This window comes from Balaenoptera borealis, assembly GCF_965194805.1.
Source record: "Balaenoptera borealis genome assembly, chromosome: 1".
Classification (NCBI taxonomy): Eukaryota; Metazoa; Chordata; class Mammalia; order Artiodactyla; family Balaenopteridae; genus Balaenoptera; species Balaenoptera borealis.
The window spans coordinates 148,527,804-148,543,960 of record NC_138860.1 but is presented as its reverse complement, the minus strand read 5'-3'; the positions used below and the strand labels follow the sequence as shown (position 1 = coordinate 148,543,960).

The following is a 16,157-nucleotide window of genomic DNA, read 5'->3' as shown; positions in this document are numbered from 1 at the left end:
TCTGGCCCGGAGTGCCTCCCACCCCAGCCCCCTTCTTTGCTCATTCTTTAAGGCTTGCATCCCCTCCAATGCCTCCTCCATAAAAACCTCCCGGCTTTTCACTCCTGGAGTAAAACCCATCCCTCTAACCCTCTGCTTGGTCTCATTTTGCTTGAACCTCCAGAATAGCTCTCCATTCATTCTGCCCATTGTTGTGGCCATTTGTTTACTGTCTGTCTCCCCAGCCAGAGGTGGTTGGGGGGCTGGGAGGGCAGGAACTAACTCTGAGTCATCTGTGTGTCTCCAGCACCCAGCACAGGTTCAGTACCTGTGTGCAGTTAGCACTCAATGTACGTACCAGGGGCTACGGGGAACAAGAAAGGAAAAAGTGAGCTCATCCCCAAAGTAGCTCTGGGACAGGTAAGGAAATAAGAAATGCACACCACCAACAATAAGATTAGATAAGGCCACACCCCCAGCTCAGCCCCACTGCCTAAACTATAGCAGCTTGCAACTACTGTACTTTCAGTTCCCAGAATACACCAAGCTATTTTACACATCCACCCTATACTCATTCTTTCTTCCTCTCCCTCTCTATTCCTCCCTCCCTCCCTTCTTCCCTCTTTCCTTCCCTTCCTTTCTTTTCTCTTAGGACATGTTTATTGAGCATCTACTATGTACCAAGCACTGTTCTAGGCACTGGGTAATAATCTAAGGCAGAAATCCTTATGCCATGTTGCTTACACTGGTGTGAAATCCTCTGCCCTAAAGGCTCTTCCTGTGACGGACTTCTAATATTCTAAAATGCAGCCTGGGAAAGCCTTCCCAGGAAGCCATCTCTGTGCTCCTGGTCTGGGCTAGGGATCCCCTGGTGGCCCCTCTGCCTCTCCCTGACCATGACCTATTGCTGTTGGCCTCTGTGCATGGGTGTGGTCCTGTGTGCATTTCCCCCAAGGGAATGTGAGCGCCTCTCCTCTGGGTCAGGGAATGATCATCATTCACCTGTGGACCTCCAGTGCACAGCAACAGTGGTGAAAGGAACAGAACAAGTGAGTAACTGAGTGACCAGAATGTGGAGGGACAGGCAGGTGGGGTGGAAGAGGGGAAGGAGAGGTGAATTACAAGCTTAGGCTAAGATGACCACTCCTTCACTCAGGTGCCAGAAACTGGGGGGGCAGAAATCCTGGGCTCTGGGATCAGGTTGGCGGGGGCCAGGCCTCCAGAAGGTGGCACTTAAAGGAATGAGGCTTCAGGTCCATGGGCTCAACCCAGGAGGTTGTGCTTGCCAAGAATGCCAGAGGATCCCTTTTCCTCTCCCTGGTTTGCAGCTCTGTTTCTGTGTTCCCCACAGCTGCTGGGAGCCTGGGGGCGGCCGCACTGTCCTCCACACCCACCCAGGGACGTTCGAATGGATGCTGAGCGTGCAGCCCATCCCCTTCCTCCCCGCTGGGTCCTGGCATTTTGAGGAGGCACCTCGGGTCAATACCTTGGGTTACTCTGCCCAGGGAGGCTCAGACCCAGGCTGGTCAGCCCCAGTTTTAGCAGAAGTTTCCTCAAGGGCGTCGGGGGCTTCCATGGGAGGAGTGCAAAATCCAGGGCCTGGAGACTTGGTTTCAGCCTGGCTCAGGGCCTCGCTGGTGGACCTTGGGCAGATGATATTCTCTCTCTGAGTCTGTCTGTGAAATGAGGATGTTAAATGAGGGAACTGATGGGGAAATCACTTGCTGGGCTGTCCGTCAGTGTTGGCGGAGCCCACGGTTCTGACACCCCTGGACAATGGAGAGTCACTACCGTGAAGGTTGTGTGGAGGCTCCGAGGAGGTAGTAATAGGGGTAACATTTTGTAACTTGAAAAAGATGATTACTCCTGATGTTATTAGCATAGCAGAGCCAGCAAACAGAGAGGTTCTCAGGAAGAAGGAAGAGGATTTAAGTTTAAAATCTAATGTGTTTTTACATCTTCTGATGACGCCTTCTGATGTCCTGAGCCACCTTGTAGCAAAATGGGTTTTAGGCAATTTCTTGGATGGGTTTAGTTCTGTCTAGAAAGTACCTACTGTGTGCTGAGCCCTGAGCCAGGGACACTGGGAAGTACAAAAATATACAAAGCAAGTTCATGCCAGGGGTGGCTAGGGCGAGGACGCTGACACTCTGCCCCTTCCCCGGTTCCTGCTACACCTCCCTCACCTCCTGTCCAGAGTGCCCCAGCCCGGAGTTCATTCTCGTGAATTCAAGGAGAAGGCTCCGTGGAGGGTCTAGGTCCGGGCGGCTGAAGAGTGTGGCAGGCAACGGTCATCAGCATAAGGGTCATTTCGTCCCCGGGAAGGGACGGCCCTCGCCCGCGGTGATGGTGGTTAGTAAGATGAACAAAGATGCGCAGATGAGAGCAACGAGTAACCAAAAGTTGATAGAAACTGGAGAAAGAGAATGCCTCAAAAAGTTGCTGAGAGCTAAATTAATTGAATGTGGCTGGAAGGATCAGTTGAAGGCACACTGTAAAGAGGTAATTAAAGAAAAAGGACTAGAACACGTTACTGTTGATGACTTGGTGGCTGAAATCACACCAAAAGGCAGAGCCCTGGTACCTGACAGTGTAAAGAAGGAGCTCCTACAAAGAATAAGAACATTCCTTGCTCAGCATGCCAGTCTTTAAGATTGAATTAGAGGGCTTCCCTGGTGGCGCAGTGGTTGAGAATCCGCCTGCCAATGCAGGGGACACAGGTTCGAGCCCTGGTCCAGGAAGATCCCACATGCTGCGGAGCAACTAAGCCCGTGCACCACAACTACTGAGCCTGAGCTCTAGAGCCCGCGAACCACAACTACTGAAGCCTGCGCGTCTAGAGCCCGTGCTCCTCAACGAGAGAAGCCACCACAATGAGAAGCCCGCACACCACAACGAAGAGTAGCCCCTGCTCGCTGCAACTAGAGAAAGCCTGCGCGCAGCAGGGAAGACCTAACGCAGCCAAAAATAAATAAATTAATTAAAAAAAAAAAAGATTGAATTAGATTGTGTTGTTTTGTGGTTTTATTTCTGAAAGTAAAACTGTCCAGTCCCGTGACAGGGTTCCTCCTTGCCTCCTCTACCCTGCCTTGGACCAGCATGCCTCTGTTTTCACTCACCTGCCATACCTTTGCTCCTGCTATTCCCTTTGCCTGGGACACTTTCCCCCAGATCAAGGCTTCCCTCATTCCTTTACTGCCTGTAGGTCCTTGATCAAACATCACTGGAACCCTCCCTAATGCACCTCTGTGGAATGGCTCCCGCCCCCCCTCCTTATCCTGTTCTATTTTTCTCCATAGCAACCATTACCACCTGACATATGTTTGTTTATTTTTTTCTTACCTATTTCCCTCATTAGAATTTAAGCACTGTGCATGGGAGTTTTATCCCCACTTTTAGAACAGATTCTCAATAAAAATGTGTTAAATGTTGAATAAAATAATTCACTTAACAAACACTTCCTGAACATCTGGCATGGGCTGGGCATCATGGTAGGTGCTGAGAATACAGTGGTGAATAAGATGATCGTGGTCTCCTCCTGGAGCTTACAGCCCAGCGGGAAAGACAGGGTTAATTCCATAGGCACACAGGTAAACACGTTCTGACAAACTGTGCCAAGTAGAGGATGATCCCATGGGGGAATGGTTAGTAGTCAGGGAGGCCTTCTCTGTGGAGGTGACGTTTGAATTCTAAAGGCTGTGTGAGAGTGAACCACCAACGGGAGAATGTTCCAGCCTGGGAAGGGACGTCTCTGCAGCAGAGAGGAGCCGGCCAGGTGGAGTTATTGATAGCTAGTCCTCGTGGCAGGAGCAGAATGTCCAGCAGTTCAGCAGATGTCGCTTGCCATGGTATCAGAGAATCCCCGGAGCAGAAAACAAGAGCTCTTTCCCACAGCTGAGGGGAGGTACTGTGAGGTAATACTTCAGGAAGCGAGGCAATGGCTGGAGTCAAAATGGGCTGACCACTTTCACACCCATCATGATGCCTGTTATAGAAGAAGGAAGAAAAAGAAAATATCAACTGTTGGCAAGCATGCAGGGAAATTGGAACCCTTGAGCACTGTTGGTGGGAATGTAAAGCTGCGCAGCCACGGTGGAAAACAGTATGGTGATTCCTCAAAAATTGCACACAGAATTACCATATGACCCACCAATTCCACCTCTAGATATATACCCAAAAGAATTGAAAGCAGGACTCAAACAGACATTTTTACACCAATGATCATAGCAGCATTATTCACAATAGCTAAAAGATGGAAACAACTCAAATGTCCATCAACAGATGAACAGAAAAACAAAATGTGGTATATCCAATCAATGGAATATTATTCAGCCTTGAAAAAGTAATACAAAATCTTACACATGCTACAACATGGATGAACCTTGAAGACATTATGCTGTGTGAAATAAGCAGACACAAAAGGACAAATGTATGAATTCACTCATATGAGGTACCTATAGTAGTCAAAATCATAAACACGGAAACTAGAACTGTGGTTGCCAGGGTTGGCGGAGGAGGGATGGGAGTTGTTGTCTAATGGGTACAGAGTTTTATTTGGGGAAGATGAAAAATTTCTGGTGACGATGATTACACAACAATATGAATATACTTAATGCCACTAAACTGTACACTTAAAATGGTTAAAATTGGCAAATACTATGTTATGTATATTTACCACAATGAAAAAAAAGAAAGAGGAAAAAAACTGGGCTGAGAGCTATGAGGCAGGGCACAAGAGGGGTCCAATACAAGATATCATGAGGCCTCAAAAGGGGCACCAAAAAAGGGTGGAGGCGGGACTTCCCTGGTGGCACAGTGGTTAAGAATCTGCCTGCAGTGACATGGGTTCAGTCCCTGGTCAGGGAAGATCCCACATGCTGCGGAGCAGCAAAGCCCGCGCTTCACAACTACTGAGCCCACGCACCGCAGCTACTGAAGCCTGCGCACCTAGAGCCCGTGCTCCGCAACGAGAAGCCACTGCAATGAGAAGCCCTCGCACCGCAACGAAGAGTAGCCCCCGTTCACCACAGCTAGAGAAAGCCCTTGAGCAGCAGCGAAGACCCAATGCAGGCAAAAAAAAAAAAAAAAAAAAAAAAATGGTGGGAGGCATTTAAACTAGCCCAGTGTGTGTGTGTGTGTGTGTGTGTGGAGGGGGGGATGAAGTGGGAGGTGGTCAGAGAAAGCTGTCTGGAGGGGGCCAAGGTTGAGTGGGAGTTAGGCAGTGGGGGCAGGTGTAGGATGTGTTTCAGACAGAAGGGATGACATTCATTAATTCATTCAGCGGACGCTGGACCATTCAGGGCCTTGGGTGTCACGCTAAGAAGTTTGGTCTTTGTCCTGCCGGCAGGGGCTTTAACCAGGGGGTGACCTATTTGTGCTTCAGAAAGAGCCCTCAGGGGGCCATTGTGGAAGAGCCAAGCATGGAATGTAGTGAGGGACCCAGCGGCAGCTGCGGTGAGGGATGCTGGGCCAGCGAGCTAGAGAGAAGCTGATGGATGGGAATCTCCTGGGCTCGGTAGCTGACAGGATGTGAGGGTGCTAAGGATGACTCCTATGCTTCTGGCGTGGGTGACGGGGCTGCCAGTCAGGGAGTCCAGGTGGGGGAGCAGGTCTGTGGGTGGGGAGTATGAAGAGGTCAGTCTTGGATGTGATGAGTTGGAAAAGCCCATTGGATGTCCAGATGGAGACATCCAGGAGACAGGTAGGTAATGAGCCTGGAGCCCCGGAGAGCAGCCTGCCCTGAACATGTAGCTCGGAGAGTCATCAATATCTGGAATTTAGATTCAGGCCTGGAAGGGTAGCTAAGGTGACCCAAGCATAACCTGTCAGGAAGAACAGGCGTGGTGCAAACAGTGCGGACGTCGGAGCATCAGCAGTCCTGATGCTCCTGAAACCCGCTCCTACCACAGTTTCAGGAATGCAGCTCTCTCCTGATTTCCTTCCTTCCCCTCTGACTGTTGCTCCTGTTATCCTCTGAAGGATTCTTTTTTCTCCAGCCTCCTCTTAAAATTTTATTAGTCAGGCTATTGCTAATCCAATGTTACATAACAAAGAGCCCCCTTATCTCAGTGGCTTATAATAAAAGCCGTTTATTTCTCACCCACAGGTCCGCAGTCAACTGGATGGCTCTGCTTCAGGGTGCAGTTCGAACCTGCTCCGTGGGTCTCCCCTGCCCGGACCCAGGCTGAGGGGCAGAGGCTGCCTGGCATGTTTTTTTAGAGTGGGTGAAAAGAGCACCAGGGGCCAAGTCAACCCATGCAAGCATCGCATCTGCTCCCAAGTCACATGGCCAACCCCAACCTCAGTAGGGAAGGGAAGAGTATGCCTCCCACAGAAAGGGGGTGGATGTTTGCTAAACAGTAACACAGTCTACCGCAAATGAACATCTCTCAGGCTCTGTCCTTGACCTCTTTCTCGCTGGGCAAGTTCAGCCATGCACATGGCATGGACCACACCTGACCTCCATGACGATGACTCTTGAATCTGGCCCAGAGCTTTTTCTCAGCACCATGTCTGTGTAGTTACAAGGCATTCCCACCTGGATGTTCCTCAGGTGCCTCAAAGTCCAAGTATCCAGAACTGCACTCCTTCTTTCTCCCTATCTGATTCCTGTTCAGTCCCTATTCCTGTACACCACACCAGCACCTAGCCAGTTACCTGGGCCAGAAACCTGAGTGGATCTCTGCTCCTTTTCTTCCTCACCTCCAGCCAACACCAGGGTTGGTCAGCTGTATCTAATAAGCACCCCACGTTCTGTCCGCTCCCCCCAGCCCCTCCCTGCTCTGTCATCACTGCAGTCCAGCCCCGGATTACAGCCCCCAGTGGATCTCCCTGCCTTCAGACTCTCCCCCAACCATCCGCCCTCTCCTTGACAGCCAGAGGGATGTGTTTAAGGCACAGATGTGGCCATGGCACGCTCTTGCTTAAGACTCCTCAGTGCTTAAAACTCTTTCTCTTAAAACTCTTCATCTCCTGCAGGATGAAGCCCAAGGTCCTCAGTAAAAAAGTTCAAGGTCCTTCACGATCTGGCTCCTGTCTCCCTCTGCAGCCCATCGCTCACCAGTGTCCTGGGCACCAGGGGTAGACGTGATCCCCGGGACTTTGCAGCCTATGGGGGCAGCAGACAACTCCACTGGTACTTATGATACAACGTGACAAGTGTCACGACGGAGGATACAGGCATTTTACATATTGCAGTGGTGCTAAGCTGGTCTGGGGGGTCAGGGAAGGTGGCCTGGAGGAGGTGGCCTTCCTTGGACCCTAATGGGAGCGGACAAGCGCTCTCAGGGAGAAGCTGGAGATGGAGCTCTGAGGAGCACCTGCAGGTCTGATGGAAGAGGAGCTGGTGAAGGAGGCTGAGAAGGCCTGTCCAGAGGGGCCAGGGGGGAAGAAGCCTGGGGAAGGGTGCCAGGGAAGACAGTGCTGCAAGGAGGATGTTGAATGCCTGACAGTGGTTGAGTAGCAGAGTGCATGAACATGGCTTTCAGACAGCGCTCTGCAGAGGGCATGGTGGGCTGGTGAGAGCAGTTTTAGGGGAGCGATGGGGGCAAAAGCCAGATCATGGCAATGAACACGTGGGAGCAGAGACAATCAGTGCAGACTACTCTTTCAAGAAGTTTGGCTGTGAGGGAGTAAGAGACAGACCAGCACCTCAGGGTAAGGAGCTTTGCTGTGTTTGGGTTGAAGACAGGAGAGACTAGACCTGTGTAAATGCTGATTGGAAGGATGGAGTAGAGAGGGAGAGGCCAGAGGTCCTGTGTAGAGGTCGAGGATGACGTTAGAGCAAAGTCCCTAAGAAGATGGTAAGGTAGCAGCCAACACAGGTGGGAACCTCTCTGGGAATGAGATGAGGAGACTGGGCCTGGGCCCTCGAGGTACTCACCGTCTAGTGGAGGGGGCTTTGCAGAGGAGGTAAGCTTGGAGCTGGGGCTTTGAAGGTTGAATAGGAGTTTGCTAGGCAGCCCAGCAGTGGTAAAGGGATCCCAGGCAAGGGAGCAGCATGATGCCTAGGACAGCTAACAGGTCAGAGTGCCACAGTTGGTTCGGGAGTTTGAGGGGGTGGCATGGTGCAAGGAGGGGGCACCGGGGAGATTCGGCACCTTCTGCATTGACTTTGTGAGCACCTGGGAACTCGGGGCCCAGAGTAGGCACCCATGGACCCTGAAGGAAGCCAATAATTGTGTCCTGTTCACCTCTGTGCTGCCCAGAACCTAGCTTACATGTGCGTTGAGTGAACGAAGGATCTGTGCTCAGACAGAATACGTCCATCCTGAGGGTGAGTGCTGTGTAGACCACAGGCTTTCCTCATCCGAGTCATTCATGGCTCCGGGCCGGGGCACCCAGTGAGCATTCAGTCAATGTCCCTGGGAGCCACCCCTCCCGTGGGGTCAGCCCCTGGGGCGCTGAGGACTCCAGAGCCCACAGAGGAAGGAGGGTGTGGTGGCTACCCTCCTCCCCAGCTATCTGGGACACTCAGAGCAGAGCTCTCCAGCTCATTCTCCCATTCTGAGCTCCGTTTCCACGGAAACAGACATCAGCAACTGTCAAAGTCCCGGCTTTCAAACACGGGTCTCTTCCAAAACTTACTCTCACATGATTCATAGACTCCACGGTGGTAGCAGCCCACCCTCCACCGCTCTGTGAGGAGGAGAGCCAGGCATCACGGGCAGAGCCAGACTCAAAAACGGGGCCCTGGCTCCCAGGTCAGCACTCTGTCCTTTGTCTAGCGCTGCCCCCAACCCAGGAAGCCCAGCAGCCCTCCTGCCTCATTAACCTGGGCCTCAGTTCACCCATCCATCCGTATAATGAGAAGATAGTACCTGAAGTCCACACGTGCTTGTTGGGCATCTCAGGGTCAGACTGGGATCTTGACCCTAGAGCAGCCCGCAGTCTCCAAGGCTGATGTCACTGGAACACGAGATCTGCTTCCTGCTCACTAAGGGCTGGGGACCTGCCCCCAAGCACACTGGGAGGGGGGAGGGGGAGCACAGAGCAGGCTAGCAGGAGAAAGGCTTCTCGGCACTGTCCACCGGGCTGTGCCCTCTCCACCCTTGGAATGCTGTCCGTCCACCTGCACTCCCAGCCTACACCTTCACGTCCCTCTGCCCTGTCTCTGTCTTGAGGTCCACTGCTCTCTCCATCTCTGCACTCTTATCCTCTGTGCCTCTTCTGTCTCTGGGTCTCTCCATAAAGTTGCCTCTTGGTCTTTCTGTGGGCTTCTCTGGGTTTTTACCTGTCTCTCTGGGTTTCTCTATTCTCCCACTAGAGAGACCCACGAGGACAGAGTTTTTTGTTTTGTCCATTGTTGCATCCACAATGCCTAAGGCAGCACCTGGCATGTAGTAGGTGCTCAGCAAACATTTGTCAAATGAATTATCTTTTTATATGTCTGTTGGTTTTTTTTTTTTCTCTCTCTCTCTCCCTTGCTGCTTATCTTTCCCTCCTCTCTCTGTCCTCTCTTGGCCCAGCTGTTGTGTTTCTTTTAACTTCTGCTTCTCTCTCTCTTTTTCTGTCTTTGTCTATCTCTTTTGCTCAGTCTCTCTCATTCCCTCTCTCCCTCTCTCCCTGTTCTGCCTCGCAGTTGCTGCCGGCCTCCCTCTCCCTCCCTCTCTCTCTCTCTCTCTCTCTCTCACACACACACACACACACACACAAAACCATCTGTGGCATTCTTTCCTGTAAATGTTTCCTAGGTTGATGTGGGTTTAGGAAGTCTAACTTTAAGCCTTCAGCTTCAACCCTCAGATAGCTGCCTACACACATTCCCCCCACCCCCAATTACCATTATAAACAGGACCAGGCACTGGGGCAGCTGACAGCAAAACTGGGAAGTCAGCAAGATGTTTCTAATGCCTTCAGCTGGCTCCTGAGTCACTGTCTTCCGCTGCCCAGTGCCCCTCCTGACCAGTGAGACCCTCCCAGGGCCAAAAGACTGCCCCTCCCAGTAATCCGCTGTAGGGAAAGGTTCTGAGGCAGCCACTCACTGCCCTGTGTGACCCTAGTCACTATTAGCCTTCTTCAGAGGCCTGTCTAAAACTTTCTTCTTGGGGGCCTGGGGGAAGACAACGGTTTTGCCCCAGGAAGAGGTGTTTTAGGCCCCTAGAAGCATGAGGGGACAGTATGTGGTGGGTTCAGAGAAAGAGGCTGTATACCCGTAGGTAACCAGCCTTGTAGACAGCCCCTACTTGAGAGATAGCGGGATGTGATGGTGGAACACCATGTGGAGTCCCACAGTAGATCTGGTTCAACCTCGGCTCTACCCCTTCTTCTCTGTATGGCCTTGGGCAAACTACTTGACCTCTCTGAGTCTCTGTTTCCTCATTTGGAGAATGGGGGTCAGGATACCATCCTTTTGGGATAAAATTTAGAGTAAAGTATATAAAGCACTTCACATATAGTACATGCTCAGTGAATACCATTTTCACTTCTCTCTTAGGACACAGGATATGCCAAAAAAAAAAAAAAATGGAGGAAAGATATATGAAACATGTGCTGTGCTGGGAGTAAAGGCCGGTCTTATGTGGTTAAGAGCTCTAACTTTGGGGTCAGAGAGGCCTAAGTGTGAGGCCTCGTTCTGCCCCTTACTGCTGTGTCATTGACCTTCTGTAAGCCTGGGGTTCCTCGTCTGTAAAATAGAAGGTGTCACACCAACTCTTTAGGTTTGTTGGAGGATTAAATGAGATAATAGCTATAAGTGCTTGGCCAAGTACCTGGCCTGGTGTGTGATCAGGAACTATTAGATGATACTAGTTTTCCAAATGTTAGCTCATTGACTGTCTCAGCTGTTCTAAAAGCGGGTGTTATTTCACCCATTTCCGGGGAAGGAAGCTGGGTTTGGAGAGAAGGAGTGATTTACCAGGTGACCCAGCAGGCAGGAGGCAGGGTGAGGACTGGAACCTGGGTATCCTGACTTCAGCCATTTTCTTGGCATCATCACCCAAAATTTAGAAGTTGAGCCCTAGCCCATAAGTCTTCCCTGAACAAGCTCAGGTGCCCACTCTCGCCAGGCAACGATGTGATTGCAAGAGGAAGCAAGTTATAGGAGCAAAACCCCTGCTCTGGGAGGCTAAATACCCAGGCCCATCCAGGACACCCCAAGCTCTTGAACTTGACATAGAACCACAAATAGTGGGAGAGCGGTGGGGAGAGCCAGGAGCCAGGAGCAATGGAACATGTGAAGTCCTTTAGCAAAAGGGTGTCTTCTGATGTGAGTTCCAGGGAAGTGTTATTCATGAATGTGGTTCATCTTGTATAGTGACATGGAAACAAGAATAGTAGGTGTGGCACCCCACTGGCACTCCTCCGAGGCCTCTTACGGAGGGAGGGAAGAGATGGAGGCGTTTGCTTACAAGAATTATCCTGGGAGACAGTGAAAGGATGTCATGGCAGAAAACAAGGCCAGGCCCACCTGGAGCCTACAGACTCCAGGACGGAGCCCCCCAGATGCCTTGGGGCTGGGTTCAAACCCAATGGATAGCCTGGATGGGAGGACCCAGCTCAGTCACAACATCTGGGCCACATATGCCCCATTCTATTCTCTACATAGGTCAATTCCGAGAGCAGCATGGGACTGCTAACTGAGCCATCTGCGGGTGAATGGAGGGTTCCTTCTGGAAAGAGAGTGGGAATAGAGATTACCAGCAGTGACTTTGGCTGATGGAAGTGCCTGATAACACTAATTCCCCCATTTAAAAAATTTTTTTTCAACTTGTCAGAGCTGTGAGTCACCCTCTAAGTGAAGGGATTCCCACGCCTATGTGCTAGTTGGCTGGCAGATGCCAAAACGAATCAAAGACCCAGTAGCAAAGTGCTTGGCTAGGTTTGAGCAAGGTGCTGGGGCGGTGTTGTAGGTGAGGCACTGTCACTTCTTGAGAAAGAACTGTCTTCAGAGCAGCAAGTTTCTCTACTAGGCATTTATTTATCCTCTGCCACTTTGCAAAGATGATTCCAGTTCAAAAACCTTGCAACAAAGAGATTGTGTTTGAGGTTAATTAAAGAGAGAAAAGAAAGCAGGACCAGGGAAATAAAAAGAGAATAAAAATGAATGATACATCTGCTGGGACTGAGTACCAGATAAAGCTATAAGCTCCTCACTGGCCAAGGCAAAAAGGGAAACATCACTTATGGAGCTCTTGACACAAGGGGATAGAAACTACTTTTGTTGAGTACAATCTGGTATTTTTAACATATATAGTATTATTTCCTCACCAGTACCCTTGCCAATAAGCCATTGTTATTCCCGTTTTCTGGGAAGGAGAATGAATCTCAGATGTTGCAGTGGATACTGTGATGGTGCTTCACTGAGATGTCCTCTCCAGGACCAATGCACTCATCCCTCAGCTTCTGGGAATTTTGACTGCCAACAGCTCACAACAGCATTCCTCCCTGGGAACTGACTTTGGCTGTAGGGAACTACTTCACCCAAAGTGACACCCTCCCCGCTTCCCCTTCAAGTAGAACTTCTTAGTCCTGCTCTTAGGATCTAGAGGTCCCAAATGGGGTAACATTTCCATCAGGGGACACAGGAAGTGTTACAATGAACTTCAAATATGGCTGCTGCCCGATTATTTTGAACTCCTTGACCTAAAGATCATCAGCAACGAGAGGAATCCCCATCCTGGCAGAGGTGATTGACCTGGTCATCAGGAGGAGGTATGGCTAAGCAGTAGGAGCAGAGGAGAATCTGTGTCATGCTCAGGTGATCCGCAGGGGCGTCCTGTGTGCTACATGCCTGGCTTTCATGGTACGTGAACAAGCTAGGCAGAGTGTGGTAAGGTGGGGTTCAGATCCTTTATGGTTGAGGGTCTGGGTCTCCACCAGGAAAGTTGCCTAGACCAGAAGAGATATTAGCAGGTGAGGAGAATCCAGATCAGGTGGTAGAATAGTGATCGCTAGTATCAGTTGTAGTCTTGAGAGCAATTTCCATAGCTGGTGCTGTAGTTCACCCTACTAACCCTTCTCTTTCAAGTTTCCCAGGAAACAAACCCAACTGGAATCTTGGAGAAGTGATTCCCAAATGGGTCAAACTTCACGGAAGCAAATGGTTCAGGACAGTGCAAGGGGACACTCTGTAGTGGACACTCTGGTCCCCACCTAGATCTCTTCTTTAAGGCTGACCCACCCATCCTAAGCTGCTTGGAATACTGCTGCAGGGGTCCTCACCCAATGGTCTGCCCCCTCCCAGGGGTGACTAATGTGGAGCTGCCGTGCCCGGCTACCTCGCTTCAATTTGGGACACCTCTGAAGGGCCACCCCAGCTCCAGGGCTCTCTGTAGGATCAGCTGAGGCCTCAATTACAGCCACATTGCAAGTCAGCTTATACCTGTGACCAATCCTGCCTTCCTACCTTCCTTACAGGCATATCTTCCAAGAGCAGTTTCCAATAAACCTTGAGCTACAACTCTCAAAGTCAGGGTCAGTTGGTTTCCAGAGAACCCAATCAAAAGCATGTTGGTGTAGTTGCTCAAGATATCAACCCAGATATACATATGCCCCCCTGTGTCATGGAGGCACTTTCTCAAAGGAAGCAAAAGTGTTCTTCCATTGAGTTGTAAAATTTTATTAAGTATTTAATAAAGAATCAAAAGTTTTAAAGTGTGTATGCTCTTTAGAAGAGGAATTTCCAGTTTTCTGGGTACTATTGTTGTATAAGCAACAACCTTAAACTTAGTGGTGTAAACAACAGCTGTTTTATCATATTCAGGGATTCTGTGGACCTTGGGCAGGGCACAGTAAAGATGGCCATCCTCTGTTCCATGGTGTCTGGGGACTCAGCTAGCAAGACTCCAACAACTGGGGCTAGAATCTTCCATATGCTTCTTGGCTCACACATCTGGTGCCTAGGCTAGGATGACTCAAAAGTTAGGTTCAGCTAGGATTGTTGTGGCCTCTCTGTGTGACTTGGGCATTTCACCGTATGTCACCTGGGTTTCAAACGGGAGAGTCTTGTGAGGGTGCTTTCCAAAAATCCGAGGTGGAAGCTGCATGAATCTTTTTTTTTTGGCTGCCTTGGGTCGTCGTTGTTGCGCGCGGGCTTTCTCTACTTGCGGTGAGCGGGGGCTACTCTTCGTTGCGGTGCATGGGCTTCTCATTGCGGTGGCTTCTCTTGTTGCAGAGCACGGGCTCTAGGAGCATGGGTTCCGTAGTTGTGGCACGCAAGCTCTAGAGCGCAGGCTCAGTAGTTGTGGCGCATGGGCTTAGTTGCTCTGTGGCATGTGGGATCTTCCCGGACCAGGGCTCTAACCTGTGTACCCCGCATTGGCCGGCGGATTCTTAACCACTGCGCCACCAGGGAAGCCCAGGTGCGTGAATCTTTATGACCTGGCCTCAGAAGTCAAATAGCATCACTTTTGCTGAATTCTAGTGGTTAAAGCTGCACAAGTTCTCCCAGGTTTCAGGTGGGAGAACTTGATAGGAGGAGTATCAAAGAATTTGCAACCATTTGTTTTTTTAGACCACACACCACTTGTGGGGATTTATCATAGGGAACTATGGGATTTATCTTAGTGGCTAAGATCTATGTGAAAGGAAGTTTACCACAACATTGTTTCTAATGCAGAAAAACTGGAAGCAATCTAAATGACCAAAGACTCATAGGGGTTGGTTAAATAATTTGTGGTACAGTGTGTCAATACTATGAAATACTATGTAGCTATTTTAAAAGACAATATAATATGATGGAAAGATTTTTATAATGTATTGTTAAATGGAAAAATTTGGTTGTAGAGAGAATATATGGTAAAATACGTTTTGATTTAAAGAATAGAGTTTTTGGGAGTTCCCTGGCGGTCCAGTGGTTAGGACTCTGTGCTGTCACTGCCATGGGCCTGGGTTCAATCCCTGGTCGGGGAACTAAGATCCCGCAAGCCGGATGGTATGGCAAAAAAAAAAAAAGAAAAAAAGAATAGAGTTTTTTAAATTACAGAAATAATCAACAAACTAATTGAGGTTTTCCTATGCCAGCCCTGAGCTAGGCACTGGGGATACAGAGTAAATAAGAACTCGCTTCTTGCTGTGAAAGAGTTTACGATCTGAGGGTGAGGATGGTAGCAGCGGTGGTGGTGATGGTGACAGACACATAAGAGGAAGAATGTTTCTATTTGGTGACTTTCCAGAGGAGGTAACACTTCAGTTGAGTTTTGTTTTTTTAAAAATTATTTATATATTTTTTAATTGATTTATTTTATTTATTTATTTTTGGCTGCTTTGAGTCTTCGTTGCTGCGCGCAGTCTCTCTCTAGTTGCGGCAACAGGGGCTACTCTTTCTGTGCGCAGGCTTCTCATTGCGGTGGCTTCTCCCATTGCGGAGCACAGGCTCTAGGCGCATGGGCCTCAGTAGTCGTGGCACACGGGCTCAGCAGTTGTGGCTAGCGGGCTCTAGAGTGCAGGCTCAGCAGTTGTGGCGCGCGGGCTTAGTTGCTCCATGGCATGTGGGATCCTCCCAGACCAGCGCTCGAACCCATATCCCCTGCATTGGCAGGCGGACTCCCAACCACTGCACCACCAGGGAAGCCCCTTGAGTTGAGTTTTGAAATAAATTGGCCAGACACATTAAGTGGGGAGGTGTTGTAGTCATGGAGGTTGACCCCCACCCCTGTCTCTTCCACCAGTTATAACCTCATTTCTGTTGCTGGTGATTGGTTTAGAAATGGGCATGTTTCCAATCCTGAACAATGTGAGGTGAGGGGGAGTCTGCTAGGGGGCTCCTAAGAAGAGTTTCCAACTGCCTAATAAAGAGACACTCGGCATGGTCTCTTTCTTCCTGTTGATGTTGTCATGTCTAGGAGTGAAGTATGAATCTACTGCCATCTTCTTCCAACCTGGAGAGGATTCTATTTTAGAATGAATCTACTCCCAAGGGTGGCAGAGGAATGAGGCCGAAAGAGCTGACTCCTCCACATTTTTGAGCTGCTAGTTGTATAGTGCCTAGGACCCATCTTCCCTCCATGCCAAGTGAGAGGGGCATTTCCTGATTGTTTAAGCCAGTTTGAGTCAAGGTGTTCTGTTACTCGCAGCTGAAAGAATGCTAACTATTGCAGAAGAGCATTCTAGGCACCAGGACTAGATGAGAGAGAGTGGCTTGTAGTTCAGTGTGGCTGCAGGGGAAGCTGTATGGGAAGGAGGAATGGCAAGGGCTGACAACGGAGAGGCCAGTAGGGCCAGGTCATGACAAGATTATG

At 49.9% G+C, this 16,157-nt stretch overlaps 1 pseudogene across 1 annotated transcript; it reads left to right on the top strand.

The window, feature by feature from the left end:
• Positions 1–2,079: 2,079 nt before the first annotated feature.
• On the top strand, positions 2,080–5,037 carry LOC309613028 (transcription and mRNA export factor ENY2 pseudogene; annotated as a pseudogene). Its single transcript has one exon. The product of its transcript is annotated as a transcription and mRNA export factor ENY2 pseudogene (transcript).
• The last annotated feature ends 11,120 nt before the right edge of the window (positions 5,038–16,157 follow it).